Genomic DNA, 25,521 nt, shown 5'->3' with positions numbered 1-25,521 from the left:
AACTCTATAATATTATCCCCAGTACTGCTATATCTGCTACCACACTCACTGTTTTTTTTTTTTTTTTTGTCCTTGTTACTCAATTTTAAGTAAGACTATGGAGTGTAAACGTAGTGATGGAATTACTTGAAATTATGTTGGTACGGGACTTTTGATGAAGTGACTGCTTTAAAAAAAATCAAGTTTGTGAAAACTGATCTTGAAAACTGGAGGGACTTTTAACCTTTGATGAGGTTTATATACATCTTTTTAAACTATTACATATTGTCTGTCAGTCTTGTTTGCATGTCTGCATATTGAATGTATTGAATATATTGGAGTGAAAGGTCTGCTTTATGTATTCCTAGGTCATGGCTGAAAATCTAAAAAGTCTACTTGAATGCCCCCTTAAAATATAGATAGACAGATAGACAGATAGATAGATAGATAGATAGATAGATAGATACATAGATAGATAGATAGATAGAAAGATAGATAGATAGATATGTGTGTGTGTGTGCGTGTGTGTGTGTGTGTGTGTGTGTGTGTGTGTGTGTGTGTGTGTGTGTGTGTGTGTGTGTGTGTGTGTTTGCATATATATATATATATATATATATATATATATATATAGATCTACCTGAAAATGCTGAAAGTGCACAACACCGACGACGAGAACACCGACACTGGATGATCGACAACGGAGAATCCCGACGCTGAGAACACCGACATGTTAAGGTAGGTGTGCGATAGGGACGGACATTAGGGTCACGGTGTGGGTAAGGTAAGTGTGTGATAGTGATGGACGTTAGGGTAGGGTGCGGGTCAGGTAAGTGTGCGATAGTGACGGACTTTAGGTTTAGGGGCAGGTTAAGTGAGTTAGGGTTAGGGTGCAGGTAAGGTAAGTGTGCAATAGTGATAGAGTTAAGGGTTAGGGGAGGATTAAGTGAGTTAGGGTTAGGGTGTGGGTAAGGTAAGTGTGACGGACCTTAGGGTTAGGGTTTGGGTTAAGGTTAGTGCATAGATAGTTGTGTATGTAAGGTTTTGTGTAGGTTTGTAAGGTTTTTGGTGTGCTTGTGTTGTGTGTGTTTTTTTCAGGAAAGGTATTTGTTTTGTTGATTGTCGGGATTTTGGTTTGTCGGGCATGTGAAGTTTCATGTTTTTGAACTTGTTTTGGTGTGTCAGTGTTATCAGGTAGACCCATATATATATATATATATATATATATATATATATATATATATATATATACATGTGTGTGTGTGTGTGTGTGTGTGTGTGTGTGTGTGTGTGTGTGTGTGTGTGTATGTACATGCACATGCATATGTTGTGTCTTTTGGCTTTTCCCGGTTAGGGGTCGCCACAGCGGAACTTCGGTCCGCTAATAATTGGCAGTGGATTTTTACGTGCCGAGTTGCCAGCCCTGATGCACACCCTTCAATGAAGGTATGCTCATTCACGCATGTCTCCATACAGAAGACTCTCTAGCTGAGAATCAAACAGGACATCTTCTTACTGTGAGGTGACAATGCTACCGCAGCACCGCCACCGCAGATATATATATGCACATGCATATAATTTGCACATGCATATAATTTATATTATTTATCTCACAGGTAGCAATTGCAGTGGTATTTTCTTACCCTGAGACTATATATAGTAAAACATAACTAGAAGCATGTGTAAATAAATGTGTCATATTGCTGGATAAATGAAGGTCTCTGATTAAGCTGGAATGCATAACAGAGGCAAATTCCATTACATGCACTTTAGCCCTGCACTTCACAAAGCTTTGCTGATCTATAAAGAATTTCATGTCACATCCACTGGCAAGAAAGTACACCAAATAATGAGGTTGTTATATGCAGGTGTTTCCCACAGACTCAGCTGCATAGTGAGCTGCACAAAGCAGGTCTCACTGTTAGCCCCTTAATTCCACGCACCATCACCTGCAGATAATGTAGTACCTCACCACCTCCATACATATTCCAGGCACCCCAGTCAGAATACAGAGTACAGAGAAGATGTCCACTCTGTACCAGTAGACTGTGCTCAAAAGCATGGAAACCACCACAGGGCTTTAATATACCCCAATATAATGGCACCAGCAGCAATGAGAATCACCCAAGAAGGTGTGCAGTTGTAAATACCCACCTCAAGATGTGCAACATTTTGTCACAAGTTTTGCTAGACACCTTAACAAGGTGACAGTGAGTTCATAAAGAACAGAAATCAAGAGAATCTCTTTTTTAATTAAGGGAATAATGTTTAATTTTTGAAAATCCAGCCTAAAAACAGATTTGGGTGATTTACAGACACTCCATATGTTTGAGCAATTCACAGCCAGTGCAGCTGAGTTTCCCTAAAAAAACATTTTGCATATAATTCTGCATCATTATTAACCAGATGCATATCTGTAAAACAGAATTTACTTAAAGTTACTCTTTCCTTTTATCTGGGGTGGTGTATTTTTGGAAAGAGAATATGTAAGAACAGGGATAAGAGACACAAACACACACTGGTGGTATGTAGGTTGCTTGCCCACCTACAAAAAAATGGTTTAATTTTTTTAAGTAAATTTCATTTTGTAGTTTTATGTACGGTTAAATATCATATGCATGTGATTATCTGAACTACAGCCATGCAATGGCCATTATTTTTAACTGGAAAAGTAAATCAAGCAGTCCATGAATAACTGAGAAGCTCACAAAATGAATTAAATGATTGTCAGAGGTGAGAAAAAATGAAATGTGTGGAAAAGGTATTGGAGGCTTGGTGACTAAAATGTAGACATGCTGAAACTACCAAAAGAGTTTACAGTGCAAGGCAGTCTAACATACATGTGCAAATGACATATGTAACACTTTCAACTGCATGTGTGAACTAGAGTCAGTGAATAGGATGTTAAAAGTTACATGGCACTTATTCATTTGATGGAGACAAAGCAGTACAACTGTATGCTATTTTTCAGCTTAATGACAATAAAAAAAGAAATATCTGAAACAGGAATTTTGAAGTTCACAGAAACCCTGTGAAAAAGTCACAAAAAATAAAATTTACAAATTTGATATCTAGGTACACACTAATGTAACTGCAATAGTAGATGAAGGTCACTATTTTGCAACTTTATTGACTTAAAGCAATCAATTATAAAGGACAATGCTGCTGGGGCATTACTGCATAAACTTTAAGAGAAAGCCTGCATAGCGACATAGGCCAGGATTCATAAACAAGTGTTGCATAGGCACTCAGAAGTAATATTGGAAGAAATCATTGCATAAAGAGCAGTGGCGTTAATTAGATAGCACTAATTAGATATGTATCAAACATTGGACAATGCAGAACTCCTAGCATGGGGACACAGAATTAAAGAGAGTCATATTGATAATGGTATAAGCAGTGCTAGGCTGCTGACTGGCAGGATCAGTGCTGCAGTAGTGCATGTGACTGATGTGGCAGACATCACGGCTAAGGCAGGCTAGCATGGGATAGGTCAGTGCACACTCATGAAAACATTATAGTGCTGAATAGTTACACCACGCACTCATACAGCACTAGAGGGGCAGTTTAGTGTCAATTAAATACACTGGTGTGGGTAGAAACAGTAAAGTGCCCACCCAGTCCACCATATAAAAGTGGATGTGTGTTAGACTGGAAAGATGGAAATGGGGTAACAGTAAAAAGAGCTAAGTGCACAAAGGTAGCTATAAGCTATGAAAGGTGGGGGAGGAAGGATTTATTTTTTTCTTGAGAAAGAACCTCTTTTGTAAAATTTACAAAAAAACAGTAGGCTGGGAAATTGGAAAGGGATGACTGTGAGCTGAATATAAAGAAATGGGCAGTTGACAGGGGCAGGCAGAGAAACACAGACTAGAGACTAAGGCAGACAGGGGCTATGTACACTACAAATGCTGGGGATGACAATGGATTGGCACAAACATACAAAGAGTGGGCAACTGATGATGGAGAGGGTTGGACAATGAATAAAGAATAGGGGATGATACATAAGGAAAGGAAGAACTGGGATGGAAATAGGATTGGTTTCACACTAGGATGGCTCAGAAAGAAAATATCCAAGTATCACTCATTTTACTGGGTGATATTATGGACTGGTTGCACTGATAGTAGCCAAGTGAACAGGGCCTGATGGTTAAAACTTCAATAGCCATATTAGAAGGCACTTCTCATCACCAAGGCTGCATCCAGTTGCTATCAGATCTCAGCAGCCACAATCCTCTGAGTGTGATGCTGGGATACCTCTCCAGTGTATTTTTAGAAGATAAAAATGCTCCCACCTACCAAGACATAGACAAGGAGGGCACCATTGACTGTCCAGGTCATAACCAGCAGGATAACCATTGTAGCATTGCTGAGGGACAGACCTGGAACTCACTGATGTCCGAGCACTAGATATATTAGCTGCCACAGCCCAAGGTGATTGCTGACTCTCCTTCCCTCTTCCATAACCATAACTGTAGTAGGATGACCTACTCAGAGAAAACACTGCCATATTCAGTTGCTGCTCCCCTGGAAAAAAACTCATGTTCTCTGAAGTGTATATGTATACAAGTTAAGGTAGTAAAAGACAGTAGTACAGAAAAAATACTTACAGCTCATTCCATGTTCCATCTTCCTCCCACTGATGAAGCAGGACAGAGTGGCACCAATTCATGTCACCGTTTCTTTGATGAAACTGCTTACTAGATTAGGTAATGCAGTGTCATTGCTTGTCAATTCAGCAAGCTTATGCAAGGCATCCACCTTCCACAGAGGACAATCATAATTGCATAGTAGGTGCTCCCTGAAGTTCATCTGCAAGTAATATAATAACATTTTGCTCTCTCTAGTGCAACAAATCTAGTATTCCCAAGTGCCTAAAGTTGTCATGGAGACTGACTTAGGTCCACTCAAGGAGCAAAATTGTAGCCACATGAACATGTTTGTGAGTCATGTGTCACTCAACTCAGCACCACACTCTGGCATGCTAAGACATGGCTGTAGCTTTGTATTTCAATGCTACAGGCATACACAAGCTGTATGCAATAGTAAATGGGTTGCATGCTTTGTCATCACTGTGACATGTACTGTTAATGCCAGTGTGATTGGGTATTTTATTGCTCAACAACAGCAGTTCACATACAGTAATGCTAATTGTTGTCATTAACCCGACAATCTTGCAAATTCACTCTTGTTAGCAAAATATAACACACACCTGCTATTTTGTGCAGCTCCACTCAGAACTACACAATGTGGAATAGAAAATTTTCACTAAAGCACCTGTAGCCTTAACGATTTTCAGAGTCGAGGAAGGAGCCATGTCTAGTAAAGTATCTCAGCAAGAATGACAAACCTTGTGGTAGATGTGTGTGGCAGTGAGGCAAATGTAGTGTATGTACAACTGGGAACCCAAGAAAATAGTATGGCATTGTACAATCTGCCTGTGACTAGGGAGGCTTGCAAACCGTGTATGTCAAAAGCCAAGGGAAGGACATACCTAAAGGGATACCAGCTAACATAGCCATATATTACGTCATGTCGACAGTATATAAATGAGGAGATGAGGAGGCTATGTATACCGAATGGTCACATTTTAGCAGATTCATCCTACCACTGGAGGGTGTGATTTCTAACTCCTTATAGCCACCTGGAACACATGGCTACCATGTCCACCACCTTTGGCTTTACCACATTTTATAATGGTGATGCCATCTGTCATTGTGTCCTCCCACTCATATGTGAAAGTGATAATGGCTGTACCCTGCTTACCCATAATCTGAGTGAGCATGTTAATATCTGATGCACAACATGGCCAGTCCATGCATTGTTCTACATGGCTTTGGTGTGATAACACATGCATCATTTTATTCTTTGTATTTTGGGTATCTGTAGTGATTAATAACAATCACATAAAACTGATGCTTGAGGAAGTATTTACAGAAATAAATATCTGCAAAAAAAATGAAAAATAGTAACTTTGAATCACCAAGATAAGACAGAAAAAATAAAACATTTATGGAAAGTGACTAAGCCACATACAATATGTATAAAACAGTTTATCAAGAACATCAGTGTTATGCTTATGGAAACTGCTACAGGAATGGTGCCAGACTTAATCTGAAAAAATTGCATATCACAACTAGTCAATGCACTTAAATACCAAAAAAGTGATGCTCATTCTGCTGAACATATTTAGGCTTGCAAAAGTAAAGCAAACAAGACATTTTTAGTGGAGATTCTAAGCATGAGGTAGCAAACAAGCAGTTTATTACATGCACAGAATAAAGAGCCCAGAATAAACTCAATGCTGAGGCACTGGCAAAAGGATTCATTACAGCATTCCCCAAAAATAGTAGCATGCTAAAAGCTGAGCTCAATTTATTAATACTGATCAAAAGTTATGTGTTGTGGGACATTGCAAGCTGCATTTGAAATAAAGGCATTATATGGCATAGTGGTAAGGAATGAACTTACAACATCAGTGCTTGGTATGGATACATTTGTTAAAATGTAAGAGATTAGAAAGATGCATGTGAAAGCTAAGAAAGAAGTTTCAGAAAGACAATGACAGAAACTGAGAATGATATTTTTGACTTCAAAGGCAAATGTTACTCACTAACAGTGTATTACTCAATGTATGTTGAAGCTGCTATGCTATAAAATCTTCTTCTTTCGGCTTTTTCCTGGTTAGGGGTTGCCACAGTGGATCACCTGTCCGCTCATGATTGGCAGTGGAGTTTTACGGTGCTGAGGTGCCAGCCTGGTGCCCAACCTTCCACAGAAGGCACACACATGCACACACTCACACCTAGGGCCAATTTGAAGTGTCCAATCTGCCTACAGCATGTCTTTGGGATGTGGGAGGAAACCGGAGCACCCGGAGGAAACCCCACATGACGACAGGGAGGACATGCAGACTCCGCACAGAAGGCACCCCAGCTGAGAATCGAACTGGAGAACCTCTTGCTGTGAGGCAGCAATGCTAACCGCTACACCACCGTGGCCACCCTGCTTTGCTATAAAATAAAAATAAAAAATCCAAGAGCTATAACACTGTGTTCAAACATCAGGCAATGATCCACAGTTGCCTTTAACAGAATACTGTATACTTGCAAAAGACAATAATTTGCCAAATATGACATTCAGCTTTAGCAATCCTAAGCCTAATGCAATGGCAAAAGAAAAGAATGAGCCATGCAATACGACTGATGGTAAAACATTTATTTGGGAAGGTAGTGATCCCTGTAAGGCTCCAATGGTGCTTAAGTGCATAGCACTTAAGGGCAGAGACATATCTCCTGCATGAAAGCTGATGGGCAGAAGACTTCATTTATTTTAGTTATGTATTTTAATTTGTTGGTCAGGTTAGAGCACTGATCCCATGGGGTCTTTTTCAGGTTCAGCCTGGGAAGTGCGAAGAAAGAAAGAATGTTTAAGTGTACACTCTATCCACCTCACTGATCTCTGTGGAAATTGCAAGCAGTCTTGATAGTGACCTGGTGTACAACAATCCCACCTACACATCTGTTTTCTTTCTAATCATTGTGAACATTTTAAGTAATCACTCTGGTGGTCCACTGTATGGCACATCCACCTAGAAATCCATGTGCCCTTGTATTTTCTGTAATCATTGTAAACTATCTCTGTGGAGCTGCGGTGGTGCAGCGGTAGCATTGTCGCCTCATAGCAAGAGGTTCTGCTGTTCGATTCTCAGCTGGAGTGCCTTCTGTGTGGAGTCTGTCTGTCCTCCCCACGGTCGAGTGGCGTTTGGCACCTTAAAAATCTACTGCCAATCATTAGCGGACCGGAGTTCTGCTGTGGTGACCCCTAAAGGGGAAAGCCAAAAGACCAACAACAACATTGTAAACTATCTCTGTGGTGGTCTAATATATACCACATAAATCCATACCTATGTGGTCTGTAACCATTGTAAACATTGTTAACAATTACCCATGTTTCCTAGTGTCTACCACACCCACTTACACGTCTGTGTTCTCTGTAATCATTCTAACCAATTTCCATGGTTTATTGTATGTTTCTAAAGTATTGTATAATTTTGTATTTCTGCATTTGGTGTTCTTTTCAACTTGTTTAAAATAAAATAAATAAAAAATAAATGGTGACCTGGTATACATCACAGCCATTGCACATAGCCTGTTGTCAGGTAATCATTGAAATTCATTTTCACATTAGTCTATTATGAACCACACCCATGTACATACACAGCCATGTTATCTGTAATCATCTTACATATAGTAAACTATCTCTACATTCGTATATTGTGTATCTCACTCATGTACATACAATTCCACATTCCCTGTAATCATTGTACACATAGAAATCAATCTTCACATTTGTGTACTGCACATCACCATTGTAGAGCCCCACACATGTACACATCCATGTTCTCTGTAAACATTGCAAACTGTTACCATGGTGGCTTCATTCACACCACACCCATCTACATATCCATGTTCTTTGTAATCATTGTAAATGGACTCTGTCATACTCTAGTGTATATACCCCACCCACCCAAATATCCACTTTCTCTGTAATCATTGATAACAGTCTCTAATTTGATTTAGTGGACACCACATTCACTTACATATGTTTCTCTGTAATCATGCTAAACAATCTCCATGGTATCATGGTATACACTGCACCCAATTACACAATTATGTCCTCTGTGGTCATTTTAAATGACATCAGTTCTGGCTGAGTATATACCATACCCTCCTGGTCATCCTTATTCTCTGTAATCATTGTAAAAAATCTATTTGGTGGAATAGCATACACCACAGCCACTTACTTCTGTATATTCTCTGTAATAACTGAACAAACTTGCTGGTCTGGTCCATAACATACCCACCTACACATCCATGTTCTGCATAATCCCTGTAAACAATCTCCATACACACACACACACACACACACACACACACACACACACACACACACACACACACACATAGATTACATGAAGATTACAGAGATTAACATTGTACAATTTCTGGTTATAAGACAGATCAAACATATGTTAATCAAAAGTAATAAATGCAAAAAATATTAAAAATGGAATGTTTTGTTTTTTTTTTTCCTAGTGGGGTAGGTAGTTAGATGCAGTAGACTAAGAGATTGCTAGGTACAAGTAAGGAGTTGTATACTACAAGCAAGCATGAATTAGCTATCTGGGATTTGTAAGAAAGAGAAGAGAAAAAAGAGTGGAGAGTAGGTTATGGGGGATGGGAGCAGGAGCATTGCCATGTGGATGTTAGATGAGAGTGAAGTAATTTTTTAAAGTATGGGAGGCTAGTGTTTGTACGAATGGAGGGGGGAAGGGAGTTCCATAGGCGTGCTAGTGAGAAGGACAGGAGGTTTTGACCTGGGGGTGGAGGGGTCTGTAAACCTCAATATCATACCACACAACCTCTTAATGCAAGAATTCTGGACAAAGTGTGCCAAAATGTGGGTACAAATAGGGATATATGTCAAATACTGCTCTAATACACTTAAAACATTGCTAGTTGCACAGTTATATATACTAGAACACATATTTTGAAGGAAATTAATTCTGAAACACAAAAGTGTTAGCACGAGTGACTGACTTCAATCCTGAGATCATCCATGTCAATTGCCAAGAGAATGAGGTACAGGCCAAAAATATAAGCCGAGCATGCATGGACATATGGACAGATATATATCAGATAGACAGCTATATGTGTGTATGTATATATATATATATATATATATATATATATATATATATATATATAAACCACAAATAATCATATAACATCAATTGTACATAGATAAATATGTTCATATGTGTGTATATATATATATATATATATATATATATATATATATATATATATATATAGGGGTTTCACATATGTAATTATGTATATATATATATATATATATATATATATATATATATATATATATATACATATATATATATATATATATATATATATATATATATATATATATATATGTATATATATATATATATATATATATATATATATATATATATATATATATATACACACTGTACACTTCCACGTTTCTTGTGAGTATTTAAACAATATCCGGTTTATTTAAACAATGTTTAAACAATATTTAGTATCTTCAATATGTGAAACCCTAAGTTGTGTGCAGGCACAGTAATGTACCAGTGTTATTACAGCATTCCCTGCAAAACAAGAGAAGTTTCTCAAAAACATGCATATAATCTTAGGTCTGGCACCAACAGTCATAAGGACTGCTTGATTTTCAGAACACCAGCACCACCCATCCGTGATCTTCTTGTTATCATTGGGGCTGGTCCCCACAGTGCTTTAGTGTAAACCACACTGATTCATACATATATCTGTGTTGTCTGCTAACATTGTAAAATATCTCAGCAGTTTTCAAGCATACACTGTGCACTTCCACATTTCCTTTGAGTATTTAAACAATATCCGGTTTATTTAAACAATATTTAAACAATATTTAGTATCATCAACATGTGAAACCCTAAGTTGTGTGCAGGCACAGTAATGTACCAGTGTTATTACAGCATTCCCTGCAAAACAAGAGAAGTTTCTCAAAAACATGCATATAGTCTCAGGTCTGGCACCAAGTGACATGGCCCTGTTGTAACCTGATACTCAGTATCCCAAGAAAATATGAATTATCACAAGCACAGATACTTACCTAATGCAGTGCAGCATGAAACTAAAATTACTACATTATGTCAGCTCCTTTACTGTCAATAGTGCATTAATTACTAGCTATAATTAAAGAAATGAATAAACCAGTAGAACCCTTGGGGAACATTCTATAGTTAATTGTGCAGAGCTTTTGAACTTTTCATTTAAAGTTCATCCTTTGGTAAGACCTCATTTGTTATCATAATTTAGTGGAAAAATCCTTATAAGTTTTTCTCCTGAAGGATGCACAATATATTACAGTTAACAGCAGTGAAGAAGAGGATGATATCTCTTCCCCACTTGAAAAAAGTTGCTATATCTACACATGAATGTTAAGCAGGCTTATACACTAGATTTGATTCAGATAAGACTTACAAACCATGTTAGTCTGGCGCACAATATTTAAGTAAGTTATACTGGTGTGCTATTGATGCAGATTGGGATTCAGAGACAGGTACTTAGGCAAAGTGTTCTGTTTGACATAGTAGCATAGCAGTTTGCAGATCACCCATGTATATGAGTGTGAAGGTATGACTAACTATGAATACAGAGTAGTGCATATGTATCTTACCGATTAAAAACGTGAAAAAGTAGAACATGCTACCTAATGGTGTGGGAAACTATGCAGAGAGTAGCTAGTTCAAAGAACCTGGTGTAAGTGATAGTCAAGGCTGATTAGCCTGTTGTCTAGGAAGAATGGTCAGGAGCAGGAAAAGAATGTGGCAACAGCCTTAACTATGCCAATGACTGATGCTACTGATAAGGTTGCAGTTTGCAGACTGGCCCTGGAGAAAAAGATGTAAGACCGAAAATCGTGGCAGCAGTTGGAAGATACTGGCTCAGTACCTGGCTCACTGCAGCTAGTCAGTATATTTTAGCAGCTTTGTGATTCAGCATCTTATTTTTCTTTTATATTTGACTTTTTCCCATTAAATTTAATTCAAACTGAATCATGAATATGTTCTCTAGACCTTTTTACACCTGCTTACCTCTCAACTTCTTTGCATAAGAATTTTGGGCAAAGCCAAAAATAATGTGAGGATGAAGCTGCAAAAACAGGGACAGTTTTTTTTAAGTATTAATCTCCTCCACTTAATAGAACAAGTTCTGGGTCAACAAGTATTTTCTGAACAATAATCAAACCCCCTCCGTCTTTAGTTTGTTATGACAAAGGCCGAGAATTCAGTCGGTGATACATTTCCTCTAGTTACATCCCTCCCGCTAACATGTATTTCTTTTAGCATGACCGACAGACAAGTTATATCTATTTCTCTATGTCTATATGTGTCTGTCTGTCTATATATGTTTTTATATTATTGTACAACTACACTGAACCTAGGATAGCCATCAGTGGATGCAAAATAACATTAGTTCAGCTCACAGATTATTCTAAAAAACACACTTTTCTTTTTTTTCAAAAATGATGGTATTAAGGAATTTCATGGAATAATAACAATAACTGACATATAATTGATGATACAGTAAAAGGACAATTGATTGTTCAAACATTAAGTAATATTCCAAGAATGATAAAACTTCCACTTCTCCAAAACCTACAACAAACAAACCTAAACTTACAACTAACTATATACATAAGGACTTAATATTGATTTGTTATTAAATGATGAACTTTTCTAATTAGGGTAAACTACAAAATCACAAATTTCTTAATTATTGTTATGAAACAACTGCTTTCTTAAAGCTTTAAGTTATATGTATAATAGACAGCTATATAGATATTCAAATCACTTGTTTTTCTCATTTTAAACTTTACATCTTTAAAAACTGGTTAAATACCCAATCTCTTAACTGGAACAACTTTATCAGTATAGCCTATAAATACCTAAAAGCAATACAATATTTTACCTAAGGTTCAACTCAAGTGTAATAGTTCCAAATCAATTAATTCTCAAACTTTAAAAAAAACAAACTTCTATTATCTGTATATCAGTCAATATACCATCTCGAGAGCCAAGATCCTCAATGAAGCAATACAATTGACAAGTCTAAAACTTAAAAAAAGAAATGCCCTGGGATTCATAAAGGTTCCTACTAAGTGTACACTGTGTGGTGTACACTTTCTGCATTCAAGAACATCCCTACCACATTGTCTGTTTACTCTGAAAGGCTACACTAAGAAAGCATATATCTACTGTGTAGACTTAGAGGTAACCTTTACAAATCCCAACCTTGGTCTATGGACTTTCTTTACCATAAAAATGGAATTGATTCTCCCTACATGAATGGCCTACATAATTTTCTAGAACCACTTGCAGACAAAGTTGAAAAAGCTTTCCAGTTGTACATCCCTGGGTTTTCCCTTATTTTAAATGTACATTGTGATATCTCTGACTACTTGTTTCTTATGGAAGTGTGTGCATAACTGTCAATATATACGTATGCTTAATTGTTGTGTAAGCACCGTGATATTTAACCTGGACTGTCCTGCATACCCTGCTGGTATATCACTCTGTGTCTCTCGTGTGAAGAGGACAGTCAGCCATTAAGAATTCCAATAAATAAATACATTTGTATTGGTAAGAATGTACTAAAAGCAAGTCTGACTCGTTTTTTTTACTGTTTTTTTTTCGAACTTCCCTCTAAATGGTCCTAATGACAGACTTGCATAATCTCCATTCGTTTTATGTTTCTTTATGCTCCACAGTAAATGCTTTTCTGCATGTTTGTGTAATGCACATATAACCTCTGTCAGCTTTATTACACTTCTTAATATCACAGATATTATTAATTTGGTAATGGTAATTAAGCTAAATTTATGTAAATCAGTCTGTTCTAAGATACAAAATATACCACTCATTGCATATGTTTTGTGTATATATCCTAACACATTTCTAGAAATGAAAACTACTGTACTTTATGCCTTATTGTGGCTCTGTGACGGTTTCAAGAATGTAATTTCTTCAAATCCACTTCAGCTAAAGACAACTGACTGAAATCATTTTGGAAGTTTTTCTTTTGCATAGCGGGACAAAGAACCCAACCCCCCAGCTCTCAGTTTAATCAGAAATCTAGTCATTTAAAGGGGAAGTCATTAGTTTCAGATGTTTTCTGGTGAAAAATACATTTTTTTTTAATTTAGGCAAACGCCAGAGTTCACAATCACAATTTTTTGCCATTTAAAGTGTTGATCTTTATTGCTGTAGACTGTATTATATGCTGATGAAATACACAGAAATGTTATGCATAGACTGGTTTTGTTTCCTTTCTGCTGCCTTTTTTCCAATTTCTGCATGGAGTCAGGGTGTCATGTCAACTGTCACCACATCTCTTAGTTTGCAGCATCTCACCAAATTTCTTAGCCAGTCATACCTGACTGTCGCAGGTCTTCTCTCAAACAATCAACCTCATCTCTTGGCAGGATGTTCTCATCTCCTCTTGCCTTTTTCCTATTTCTCCTAAAGCTTCTTTACCAAATTATTTCCTGCCTTCCTGCACACTTGACCAAACCACTACAATCTGTTCTAGCCTTTCTCTACAACTGGGGCTGTTTTCTTCTACTCTGATATCCTCACTTCTACTTCTGTCCCACAGTGTACAGCATACCACCTCCCTCAGGGACTTTATCTCCATCCCCTCAAGCTTCATCAACTGCTCGGCCTTCTCCACAAAAGTTTCTGTACCATATAGTAGCACCACTGTTTTGTATAGCTTACTTTTCAGATTCCTTGGCATTCTTATGTCATTCAGTACTCCTAATACTCTGTCAGTTGGCTACAGCACCTCTGATTTTAGCTTTGACTTCCTCATTCAGACTTCTTTTTTTTCCTCAAATACACTGCTCAGCTATTTGAAGTTAACCTGTTCTAATAATTTTTCTTTCTATCTCAGTTTTTAACTTCTTTCGATTTCCTTCATTTGCTGCCATGACCACTGTTATGTCTATACTCAGCTTTTTCCTATGTGCCTTCATTGTTTTTCACCATGGTCCCACAATCATTTGCTTTGAATCAGTCACCACTGCAGTGAAAATGAGCACATTGTAAGGTGCTGTTAGATACTTAAAACATAAAAACACAAGACCTGACGCATTCCTACTTATTTAATGTATCACAAAAAGGGAATACAAATTACTTAGTTTTCTGTTTATTAATTTTTATTTTCTTTATTAGCCAGGGTGGAACACTAATTCAACATCCTCTTATCACCAATTCTCTCCTGTCCTCACTGTCTCCTTGAGCTAGAGAAACAAAAAATGAGTACAAAATCAAACTTCCTTGATGTGGGGTGTCAGCACTAGTAGTTGGAATAAATGGACCAGAAAATGATAAGAACAGTCAGAGAACTGGGGTCACCGTATGTCCTAAGACACAAAAACTGAAAATTAAAAAAGACAAGGAAATATTACTTTTACTATTATCGTAGGCCCAGTTAGACAGACAGCATTCCTTTTTAGGTGCTCTGTAGTGTAAACTTTATTTATTGCCTTATGTTCATTAAAATGCACTGTACTGGAAATTTAGTGTAGTGAATGAAACAGTATTCTAATTTAAGTGTTTTATAGTGTGCGCTATATTTTTTGCTTTGTTTTCATTCAAATTTATCGGGCTGAAAATAAAGTGTACTGTATGGAGGACTGTGATTACACTCCAAAATCAAGGAAAAAAGAAACCTTTAAAGCACTTTTGCAGGGCGAGAACTGATCATAATAGATCTTCCAGTTACACAACCCCTAAACACTGTTATGGATGGGTGATGGGTTTTACAAGACATTACTTTGCTGTCAACTGTTCATGATGCCTCATATTTTCTGTCAGTGAAACTTTACAGATGCCAGTCTGTACATCACTAATTTAAATTAAAACAGTATTTAAGAATTGCCTGTGTCTTTTTCCTGCAATGATATTTATTTGGAAAGTCCAACTTTGAACAATACCATTTTTCAGCAGAGGCCCAGGGTGAAATGCTCCAGACATGTTTCTTTGTAATGTGGAAGGAAACCAGAGCACCCAGAGGAACCCCAGACAAACACAGGGAAGCAATGTAGACTTCGCACAGAAGGCACCCCAGTCAAGAAATGAACTGGAGAACCTCTTACTGTGATACGACAACACTACCACTGTACCATCCTATTACTTATTACCTGTACAATAGCACTGGTTAAGTGCTTTACTGGCCTTAGAAGGTGAATTTCGTGGGATTCATGTCCCAAACACATAATATGGTTTTGATCGAAGACCCAGACCCAGTCTCCATGTTGCTTAATGGGTAGCTGTTAGTTCGGTGAATAGTGCACACTGCTTTGTTAAGCCAAAGATCTTGTGGTATTACTTGGTCTCCTATTTACTGGGTGGAACAACTACAGAGCTAAATGGACAATGTTCTGATGACCAAACACATCCTCAAAATGTCTTCCAAGATAGTGTTCCCACAATATTCCTAAAAATATTATAAGCTTGGCTGTCTGAGAAAAGTAAACCTGGGATTTCTATTTATTACATTGCTGACTATACTAATAATAATTTGGGTCTTGTCTTGAGCTTGGAGAAGGAGATGAGGTTGAATTTATTTTAATAATAGAAACAAAAATGGGATGAGAGGAAGAGGAAATAAGGAATTTTTCATGTAAAAGTTACCACTCGTGGTGAGAACAGGAGTAAAACTGTACTTGCTTTACATATTTGAGAATCATAAAGAAACAGTGTTGTCTAGATGATAATGCCTCTACTTAAGAGTACACATTTTAGGATTGTTATGCACTGCACAGTTTGTTGGTTTGGCTGGAAGATTAATTCTCATTCAGAACCATAGCACACGATGTACGTGAAAGCAATACCTGTTTGTATTGTATGACAAGCTTCTCACTCGCTGTATCCAAGCCATGGAAACACCATCCCACCCCACATGCTCCACATAAAGCAGGATGGCTGAGATTAGATCACAGCTCTACTCTAATTTGTACTGTACTTAGTGTTCCTAATAATATGAAACAAAACAACAAGTGCAAAGGGGAGATGAAACAAACAAGGATGCAATTAAGTAATTATCAGATGCATGTGCATTTCATTTCTGTTGAGAAGTGACCGTGATTAATCCCCATGGAATAACAATGAAGTTTATGGCAGGTGGGTAATAATAAAACTTGTAAACATCATAAGCCATTCTACTTATTTCTGTCTTTGGAATTTTTAATAGTAAAGTACAAATAATATATCTGCAAGCAAATTCAAGTGAGCAGCTCATATTTCTACATTTCACTTCTCCGGTATCAGTTGTTTGGTCTTTCAAGGAACTGAGCATAGCTGCCTTATGACATTTTTTGTGTTGTAATAAGTGTTTGATCTGTAATAGCCATATATAAAATGTCATGAGGCAGCTATATTCATTGTTTATATCACTGGAAAACCAAAAGGTTGAAATACCAGCCCAGGAGAAATGTTATGAATTTAATCTGTGAACTTGAATTTGTTTACCAAGATGCAGTTCTGCACATGTGTTATTAGAATTTCAATAACATTTTTATGAAAGTCAGAAGTAAATTGCTTTTTATTGTTTGAACATTTGAGATACAGTGAAGTTAGTGCTGAATCATCCTGAGATGCAGGCTTTCGGTACCACAGAATATGAAGCACAAAGGCTATTCCTGCCATGGTAATATAACACATATATCCATAATGGTTATACCTTATTATCCCTTGATACAGCAGTCTTACATTTTTTACCAGCTGGACTGTATGTATTTACAGCTAATCTAAAGGCCACGCTATTTACCTGATAATATATGTATGAGTCTTAGGTAGTTCCCTCTTTTTGTAAGTCTGTAGAAATTAGCTTTACCTTCCTGCTCTGGGTTCCCCTCCACTGATGTAGCATTCTGGGCATTAGGTGAAACTTTCCATCTTTGACACCACCACAGCCCTAGTTTTATATGACTGAAAAGGGATATGTGATTGAGTACAGAGTGTTACTGAATGTTGTATTACATGAGATATGAGTGCAGCATGTTACTGAATGTTGTATTACATGAGATACGAGTACAGAGTGTTACTGAATGTTGCATTATATGAAATATGAGTACAACATGTTACTGAATGCTGCATTACATGAGATGAGAGTACATAGTGTTACTTAATGTTATATTACATAAAATGAGAGTACAGAGTGTTACTGAATGCTGTATAAAATGAGACATGAGTGCAGAGTGTTACTGAATGTTGTATTACATGAGATATGAGTGCAGAGTGTTACTGGCTGTTGCATTATAAGAGATATGAATGTAGAGTGTTACTGAATGTTTTACTACATGAGATATGGGTGCAGAGTGTTACTGGATGTTTTATTACATGAAATATGAGTTTTGATTGTTACTTAATGTTGTATTACATGAGATATGAGTGCAGCATGTTACTGAATGTTGTATTACATGAGATATGAGGAAATCCTTCTATGTGGCCCATCTAATTACTAAAGGGTTCGCATCTAGAAATAAAGAGATTATAGTGCCCCTCTACTCATCACTCATCAGACCCATCATACAGTACAATTCCCCATTTGGGATGTACCTCACAATACACTTCCAACAGCTGGAGAGACCACAAAAGTACCTCACCAAGAGGATTTCTGGCCTCAAACATATGTCCTATGCAGACCGACTGAAAAAACTCCGGCTGTACTCACTGGCATATCGCTTACTCAGAAGTGATCTCTGCCTGACTTACAAAGCCATGTCCAACTCAGAACTGATGGACATCCTCCACCTAAAGAATTCCAAGTCACTGCAAGCCACATGCTCTAGTGAACTAAATCTCACCACAGCATTAAATAGAACATGCTGGAGGGATAGATTCCTGTCACAGAGACTCACCATGCTTTGGAACAAAATTCCAAACTACATTAGGCGGAGCCCCTCACTAACACTCTTCAAGAGAAACCTTGACGAGTGGATGGGTAACAGAAAATCCACCCCTGGGATCACTTCATTGGCTCTGCTTGACAGAGGATCAATTAATTTATCAATGGGGTGGCGAAAGCCGACACACTCTGGCTAGGCTTATAAATGCCCTCGAGCAGATAGCCTAGTACCTACCTATGAACCTATGAACCTATATGAGTGCAGAATTTTACTGAATGTTGTATTACATGAGACATGAGTGCAATGTTACTGAATATTACAAGATATGAGTACAGAATGTTACTGAATGTTGTATTACACGAGATAGGAGTGCAGTGTGTTACTGAATGCTGCATTGCATGAGATGTGAGTACAGAGTATTACTGAATGGTGCATTACATGAGACAGGAGTAGTACAGAATGTTACTGAATGTTTTATTACATGAGATATGAGTGCAGGCTGTTACTGAATGCTGTATTACATTAGATATTAGTGCAGTATTACTGAATGTGTTATTGTACTGCGGTGGTGGTGCTGCGGTAGCATTGTCGCCTCACAGTTAGACGTTGCCCATTCAATTTTCTCAGTTAGAGCGTCTTCTGTGTGGTGACATGCGTGAACGGGCGTTCCTTCGTTGAAGGTTGTGCGTTAGGCCCGGCAAGCCAGCACATAAAACTCTACTGCCAATCATTAGCGGACCGGAGTTCCGCTGTGGCGACCCCTAACCAGGAAAAGCTGAAAGACGCAAACAAATTACTGAATGTGTTATTACATGAGATATTAGTGTTTAGTGTTACTAAATGGTGTATTACAAGGGATATGAGTGCAGTGTTACTGAATGCTGTATTACATGAGATATGAGTACAGCATGTTACTGAATGCTGTATTACATGAGATCTGAGTACAGTATGTTACTGAATGTTGTTTTACAGGAGATACAGTATGAGTACAGTGTGTTACTGAATGCTGTATTGCATGAGATGTGAGTACAGAGTGTTGTATTACATTAGATATGAGTGCAGAGTGTTACCGAATATTATATTACATAAGATATGAGTGAAGAGTATTACTGAATGTTGTATTACATCAGTTATGAGTGCAGAGTGTTACTGCATGTTGTATTACATGAGATATACTTGGAGAGAGGATGCATCATACTAGTAGGCTCATGACAGAGAGTTGAAATTGTATTAAGAATACAGGTAGCAGCAAAACTGACTAGAAATGATGGTAAAACTATTATTTGCATTTCCAAGATGTTATCATGGGAGTAAGTGATCCTTTTACGTATAAAAGAATGTGAATGCTATGTCAACCATTGCATCTACCTAGCCATTTATTTATTTTTATGATCAGTTACATTTGCACAGAGGATCATTTCTCAAGGGTACCTTAAAAACAGATGATCGCCTCCTAACATGATTACATTTACACACTATGCATATATGAAAGACAGAAAAGACAGAATACATACCCTTGATGTCATGTTTATTACAGCATGCCTTATGGCACAACTATGAGTACAAAAAAAAAGTAAATGCTTTTTGATGTGATTTTAGTCCTGGTATGTATAGGGCAAGAGTAGTCTATAGAAAACTCCAGGAAATAGCCCACAAGTAATACACAGACAATTGTGTAAGACAGTTATTGAAGATAAATGCATCACCACACCATGCATTTTCTGTGTACACTATATGCAGATAAAAGATTGTGTATTTGTGTCATCGTGACACACAATGCCTGACAAATATATATGTATTCATTATTATTTATTTTACATTTGTTTACCAGGAAATATCCAACTGGGCAGGATTGCCCATTTTCAGTGGAGGCCCAGGGAGAAAATCTCTAAACAATAATACACAAAATATAAAAACATAAACCCATACAATACTAAAAAATAGTATTAAATACAGTAAAAATACAGTGATAAATTAGTAAGTATAGGGATCATATAGCAAAATTCAGTACAAGTAAAGATAAAAAAATACATTTAATTTAGACAACTTTTGTAGTTAAGCAGATGTCTTTTTCTGGGCTATAGCATTCATTGCGAAATAGAATTGAGACACATGACTAGAGTTATGAAATTATTCAAATGTCACTGTGTTATCAGCCCTACAGAGTCCTGATGCTGTCAGATGTACCCAGGTAGAATTAGATGGCCCTGCATCATGCAGAGGTGTTGCAACTCCACACACACTTATACAAACAGGTACCCAGGTAGAAACAGAATCAGATGGCCCTGCATCATCCAGAGGTGTTACAACTCCATAAACACTTACACAAACAGGTACATATATTTATATTTAAAATCTACTACACTTGTACAAATATACTACAAATGTACAAATTATTGCAGTTAGAATTTTAACACCAGTTGCTATAACTAGTCCTGAACTGTTCTTGTGTTTTGTGAACTGCCTTCACTTATGTCCATTTTGGGCAGCAATCTTCCATCTTTAAGGTTTGTTATAATTACACAGTGGATGAAAATGGACTCATGGTCCAGCCACACACTGATCAAACAAAATAGGTCAGAAATGTGTTTTTACCACCATTGTGTTTATTTGTTGGTTTAAGTACATAATGCACACATACATTATGCCTGTATACAGATGGGAAAGTACAAAATAACAAACTTTGGATGCTGTAGTGTGATACACAGGCATATACTACCCATACAGTACAGCACTGCGACCTATCATAAACTGCTGCTTCTGCAGAAGTCACCATTAGAGAGTTTCTCTGACAATTAGCAGTGTGCCATACTGTGAGCAGTACCACTATATAATGCGGCTATCATAAGTTGCCAAGCACAGTGAAAGCAGTGCAAATGAGATGTAAGTCCAGGCTTAATGAAAAAATGTATAATGAGATTAAAATTTTTCTGAATGCTTCCGAGTCATGCATTCTCAGCCCATGTGTCAGCCCAGTTCTCCAGTCTATGTAGAATAGTACAGCAGCTATGGACTGCCACACTGTAGACCACACACACACACACACACACACACACACACACACACACACACACACACACACACACACACACACACACACACACACACACACACACACACACACACACACACACACACACACACACACACACACACACACACACACACACACACAGTCACTAGTGTGTGTGTGACTACGTGTGTATGTGTGTGCACACGTGTGTATGTATACATGTGTACAGTTCATAAAATTATGACTACGTATTTCCTTCAGCCCAAAGAATTTCTGCATTCCTTTACATTCCTCAGACTGCTGCTGTAAATTAAACAGAGCACAAACTTCCTATGGCAACTACTTTTCCTCTCATTGAGCATTCATGGTGATTTTGCCTTTCAGTGTACCCAGGCTGCCATACTGTATAGTCTCTTTTTGGAATATTTTGATGTGCAAGTGCGCACTACATTATTTTGGGCACACTGACTGCCATAACATGTATTTGTGCTGTACAATATAATCATATCTCCACATATGACATTGCTTTGCTTCTCCTTTTCCTTCAGTATCTTTCCTCCATTAGTTTAAAATGTCAGCACTCTAAAATATAGCTTTCTTGAACATCTAAGAAGACAATGCCAGATGACATTTTTATTTATTCATTTGCCTATTTATTTATTTTAGTTATCTGTTTGCAAACTAGGTATGAGGGCTTTTTCAAAGATTCTTTTCACACCTAAACCAGGCTCAAAATGAGGAACAGGAAAAGATACATGTGCAGAGAATAAACACATCTGAATAGATAAGTAAAGAAGTTACCTGTGTTAACAAAGGAAAGCACACAGTCAAATGTACAATATTCAAAAAAACAGGCAAAGTCAAATGTACAATATTCACAAAAACATGCAAATCAAATGTACAATATTCACAAAAACATGCAAATCAAATGTACAATATTCACAAAAACAGGCAAATCAAATGTACACTATTCACAAAAACAGGCAAATCAAATGTACAAGATTCACAAAAACAGGCAAAGTTAAATGTACAATATTCAAAGAAACAGGCAAAGTCAAATGTACAATATTCACAAAAACAGGCAAATCAAATGTACAATATTCAAAAAACAGGCAAAGTCAAATGTGCAATATTCACAAAAACAGGCAATCAAATGTACAATATTCACAAAAACAGGCAAAAATCAAATGTACAATATTCAAAAAACAGGCAAAGTCAAATGTACAATATTCACAAAAACAGGCAAATCAAATGTACAATATTCAAAAAACAGGCAAAGTCAAATGTACAATATTCACAAAAACAGGCAAAGTCAAATGTACAATATTCACAAAAACATGCAAATCAAATGTACAATATTCACAAAAACAGGCAAATCACTTGTACAATATTCAAAAAACAGGCAAAGTCAAATGTACAATATTCACAAAAACAGGCAAATCAAATGTACAATATTAAAAACAGGCAAATCAAATGTACAATATTCACAAAAACAGGCAAAGTCAAATGTACAATATTCAAAAAACAGGCAAAGTCAAATGTGCAATATTCACAAAAACAGGCAATCAAATGTACAATATTCACAAAAACAGGCAAAATCAAATGTACAATATTCAAAAAACAGGCAAAGTCAAATGTACAATATTCACAAAAACAGGCAAATCAAATGTACAATATTCACAAAAACAGGCAAAGTCATCATCATCATCATCTTTTGGCTTTTCCCGTTAGGGGTCGCCACAGGGGATCATCTCTTTCCATTTCTTCTTATCCTCTGCATCTTGTTCTGTCACACCAACCACCTGCATGTCCTCTCTCACCACGTCCATAAACCTTATCTTAGGCCTTCCTTTTTTCCTTTTACCTGGCAGCTTCATCCTTAGCATCTTTTTCCCAATATACCCATCATCCCTCCTCAGCACGTGTCCAAACCGGATTCCGGCGTGTAGCTCGCAAGACATTACCCTGCGAGCTCCATCGCCAAAACCAAATGGCTGCATCAGCACTTTGCCGTAGTGCAAAGTGGCTGAAAAGCATAGCCGCTGCAACTATAATCTATGGATGGGCAGCTACAGCCGTACGGGATGTGTAACGCATTCCTTCTTCTCATGCAAGGAATGCATTTATGTAATTAGTTTGAATCCATCCAAACCAATTCAATCTCGTCTCTCTTACTTTGTCTCCAAACTCTCCAACATGAGCTGACCCTCTAATATACTGATTCCTAATCCTATCCATCCTAGTCACACCGAGTGCAAATCTTAACATCTTTAACTCTGCCACATCCAGCTCTGACTCCTACCTTTTTGTCAATGCCACTGTCTCCAACCCATATAACATAGCTGGTCTCACTACTGTCTTGTAGACCTTCCCTTTCACTCTTACTGGTACCCGTCTGTCACAAATCACTCCTGACACTCTTCTCCACCCATTCCACCCTGCCTGTACTCTCTTCTTCACCTCTCTTCCACATTCACCATTACTCTGAACTGTTGATCCCAAGTACTTAAACTCGTCCACCTTTACCAACTCTACTCCCTGCATCCTCACCATTCCTCTACCCTCCCTCTCACTTATACACATATATTCTCTCTTAGCCCTGCTGACCTTCATTTCTCTGCTCTGTAGAGCATATCTCCACCTCTCCAGAGTCTCCTCAATTCGATTCCTACTCTCACTACAGATCACAATGTCATCTGCAAACATCATAGTCCACGGGGCCTCCTGTCTGACCTCATCTGTCAACCTGTCCATCACCACTGCAAATAAGAAAGGACTCAGAGCTGATCCTTGATGTAATCCCACCTCCACTTTAAATGGATCTGTCACTCCCACTGCAGTCCTCACCACTGTCACAAAACAGGCAAAGTCAAATGTACAATATTCAAAAAACAGTCAAAGTCAAATGTACAATATTCATAAAAACAGGCAAATCAAATGTACAATATTCACAAAAATAGGCAAAGTCAGATGTACAATATTCAAAAAACAGGCAAAGTCAACTGTACAATATTCACAAAAACAGGCAAATCAAATGTACAATATTCAAAAAACAGGCAAAGTCAAATGTACAATATTCACAAAAACAGGCAAAGTCAAATGTACAATATTCACAAAAACATGCAAATCAAATGTACAATATTTGCAAAAACATGCAAATCAAATGTACAATATTCACAAAAACAAAGTCAGATGTACAATATTCAAAAAACAGGCAAAGTCAAATGTACAATATTCACAAAACATGCAAATATAACACTGAATATATAAATGGTATCAAGAAATATGTTTAACTTCAGGGTACCAAATGCAGTTTGGCATAATGTATTGTTTGAGAAATAAGTTGAGGTATCGGGAGTTGCTGATTATATTAATTTCAAAGAAGAATTCCCTGTCAAGTTTATCTAAAGCATTTACATTTATGTTCAGTGTGTAGGTAGTCTTTGAGTTTGACCTTGAAACTTTATGCTGTTGGCTGAAAATGCACATGTACAGGACTGTAGTTTCAGCACGCTAGCCCTATTTTAGGAAATGCTTTTCACCAATTATTACTCCATAGGGCAGTCTGTTTAGGGTCTGGTATTTGCTGTCATTAGTTGTTAAACTATATGATGTTATTTTGATGGAAATGTTTTGAGGAAAGTGGTGGACAAGTGCATAGTTTATCTAACTTATAGAGTAAGATGTGAGACCCAACTACTTTGTGTGTGTGTGTGTGTGTGTGTGTGTGTGTGTGTGTGTGTGTGTGTGTGTGTGTGTGTGTGTGTGTGTGTGTGCGCGCGTGTGTGGACTGGCACGATAAATGAAAAAAAAATCTTATTTTTAGCAATTTGCAGTAATGAGGTGGTACATGACGACTGCAGGATTATTTTTGGTGAGGCATACTTGAACTAGGGCAGTATAACATTTTAGACATATTCACTCCTTTTCTTATTTTGGCAGGAAAAAATGGTTGACTTTCTTGCTTTTGTAAAGTTCCATTATGCCTTTGCTGCAGGTTCTTCTTACCCATTTGTCTCAGTTTT

The 25,521-nt window shown here is 37.4% G+C and overlaps 1 protein-coding gene across 9 annotated transcripts in view; it reads left to right on the top strand.

Moving 5' to 3' along the window:
- Nucleotides 1-25,521, top strand: part of LOC122812189 (adhesion G protein-coupled receptor L1-like) — a 3,245,860-nt gene that overhangs the window by 1,055,659 nt on the left and 2,164,680 nt on the right. The window lies entirely within an intron of this gene.

Source organism: Protopterus annectens, chromosome 9.part0, assembly GCF_019279795.1.
Source record: "Protopterus annectens isolate FY-2018-M chromosome 9.part0, PAN1.0, whole genome shotgun sequence".
Classification (NCBI taxonomy): domain Eukaryota; kingdom Metazoa; phylum Chordata; order Ceratodontiformes; family Protopteridae; genus Protopterus; species Protopterus annectens.
Note: the sequence above shows the minus strand (reverse complement) of the source record. Positions and strands in the feature narration are given on the sequence as shown.